The 2,865-nt window shown below is 39.5% G+C and overlaps 1 long non-coding RNA gene across 1 annotated transcript; it reads left to right on the top strand.

The window, feature by feature from the left end:
- On the top strand, positions 1-2,276 carry LOC140893564 (uncharacterized). Its single transcript, XR_012153203.1, has 2 exons — positions 1-231; positions 2,038-2,276. It is a non-coding gene; the product is annotated as an uncharacterized lncRNA (long non-coding RNA).
- The last annotated feature ends 589 nt before the right edge of the window (positions 2,277-2,865 follow it).

The following is a 2,865-nucleotide window of genomic DNA, read 5'->3' as shown; positions in this document are numbered from 1 at the left end:
TCACTCAAGCCGCCTCTCTCTCATATCCTTTCCCCCTTCTCACGCCTCACTCCATTTCCTCCAAGAAAACCATCGGCCCTTCACTCCTCCTTCTTAGTCACCTTCGGCCGCCCCTTCCCAGCCTTGTGCCGCTGCCGTGCCGCCTTGGAGGTCACCTTAGGAGGTGTTTCCAGCAGCTGAACGTGAGCTATCAGCTGTTCCTTCTCCATTTCTTTTGGTTGCAATTTTGAGGCAAGAAATTCCTTTCTACTTTTAAAACCCAAGCATAGTTTATACGCTTCTTGAATCTTTCATGTAATTTCCTTTTTTGGCTGATTTTTAGTGTTAAATGTGTGTGTGATTTCGGTTTTGGCAAGGGGTGAGGCATGGGGTGAACCTTTTTGTATAATGCATTTCCTAGCTTGCATATTGGAGTTATGGGGTGATTTTTTGCTTCTAAGTGTAAAGTTTCATGTCTTGAACAAAAATTCAGTAGTTCCCTGTTGTGTTCGCCCCATGTGAATATGCATTTGATTGATTTTAAGTTGTACATGGTGTTAGCCAAGTTATTTGGTGGGCATTGAAATGATATAAATACTTTGAGTTTGTGGCGTTTAAATTGAAAATTTGGAGAAATGGATGAGAGGAGTGGAGCGGCTGCCCATGGGATGTTCATGGGTCTTAAACATGTGTTTTGAATGAGGTTTGTATGCATAATAGGGGCTGGTCCAATAGGATTTTGGTTGAGGTGTTGGATTGAAGAGTTTGAGGGCGTCGGGTAATCGTATTGGATGAAACAAATGTAATGAGATAGCATCGGGAAAGAGACTAGTTCTAGTGCTTTATATTGACATATTGGGATGGTAATGAGTCGCTTGGATGGGTTGTTGAAGGGTTAGAGCATGAGAAGTAAGTTTGAGTGGCCTTAGCTTCAAAGGTGGCAAAACAGAATTTTTACCGTTGCGTAAAGTCATGGGAAATGATTCTGGTGGGTTCGGTTTTAGAGGCCTATACAAGGGCTACCTCTGATTTTCTTAAATTATAGGATGTAAGGATCGTGTTGGTGTAAATTGGGCCTATTTCGGGTAAAAATCGATTGGGTTATGTACGTTTTAAGTTAAAGTGACGTGAGCAGATTTTTCTCTTGTTTACGGGCTGTGCGGATGTTTATGTTTTTGAGTTGGTTTGGAGCATTATAAAAATGTAAATACTGGTTCTTATAGTATTTTAAGGTGTGTTTGATGTGCCGGTTCGAACGGAAAACCTTTTGGATTTAAATAGAATGGGTTTTGGATTTTATGGGTTAACCACTCGAGTTGGGCCTTATGAGCGTAAACTTAAGAAAATGGGAGTAAAGCTTTAAGTCTAGGGTGCTCCCCTACACTCCAATCATTCATAAATTTTATGTTATGCTATCTTTTGAGTTTATTTCGTTTACATTATTCAACGTCATTTATTCGTGTGTGTGACTTCAAAATTTATTTAATATTCTAGTCCTGAAGTCTAGTATCAAAAGAAATGTTTGTAAAGTATTAAATGTTGAAATGAGAAATTGTTGAATGAAAGAAAAAGTTAAAGAATGAGGTGAGTTGGTTGTGACTTGTACGTGCAATGTTGGGTCGGGGGATGCCCTGATTCACTTGCCAAATTACGTGTAGTACGAGGTCGAGAGACATCTCGGTTTCCCTATCAAATAGACGTGTAGTACGAGGTCGGGAGCAATCTCGATTTCCCTACCAATTAAAGGGCAATGAGGGGTCCGGAGAAATCTTGACTTCCTTGCCGGCATTGTATACTATAGTCATCGATCGATCGAAATCATAGTCACAGTCGAGGATCCAAATTCAATAGTAAAAGTAAAGGATAAACGTTTCATGAATGTGTTTTCCATCGCATGTTGTCATTGTTCTTACTTCGGGCATGTCTTGACTTTATTCCTTTCGCGCGAGATTCATTTGTCTATTGAGCACTATTTTTAGTATTATGCATTATTTTGAACCCTTGTTGTATTATTTAAATCTTGCTGGGCTTTTAGGCTCACAACTATGCTTGGTGCAGGTGAGCATTTGGATGAGACTGCGAGGTAGGATTTCCAGGGCCCATAGGTGTTCGGAGGCACACCCTGACCGTTGCAGCTTTTTTCTTTCCGCATTTATGTTTATGAAATAATTATACTGTGTTGATTGTTGTTTTCCCTTTTCGTAGCAGGATGTGATATTCCCTGCAATTTATTGTTGGCATGTAAACATTAAATACTTTGTTCCTTCGGTTGGCATAGAATTAGATACTGTTTTGCATGCTTGTGTTTGTTGTTCACCTCGGGTTGAGGTTTATTTAAACTGCTGTTTGAGACAGGTGGTTTTATTATTCAAACAAATAGGTCATGCCAAAAATTTTAAAATTTTCCGCATTTTCTTTATTTATTTAGACATTAGTAGTTAGAGTCGTTTCAATAGTAGTAAGCCTAAAAGCCCAGCAAGATTTAAATAATACAGCAAGGGTTCAAAATAATGCATAATAATAAAAATAGTGCTCAATAGACTAATGAATCTCGCGCGAAAGGAATAAAGTCAAGACATGCCCGACGTAAGAACAATAGCAACATGCGATGGAAAACACATTCATGAAACATTTATCATTTACTTTACTATTGAATTTGGATCCTCGACTGTGACTATGATTTCGATTGATCGATGACTATAGTATACAATGCTGTCAAGGAAGTCAAGATTTCTCCGGACCCCTCATTGCCCTTTAATTGGTAGGGAAATCGAGATTGCTTCCAACCTCGTACTACACGTCCATTTGGTAGGAAAATCGAGATTGCTCCCGACCTCGCACTACACGTCTATTGGGTAGGGAAACCGAGATGTCTCTCGACCTCGT

Source organism: Henckelia pumila, chromosome 3, assembly GCF_033568475.1.
Source record: "Henckelia pumila isolate YLH828 chromosome 3, ASM3356847v2, whole genome shotgun sequence".
In the NCBI taxonomy this organism is placed as follows: Eukaryota; Viridiplantae; Streptophyta; class Magnoliopsida; order Lamiales; family Gesneriaceae; genus Henckelia; species Henckelia pumila.
Note: the sequence above shows the minus strand (reverse complement) of the source record. Positions and strands in the feature narration are given on the sequence as shown.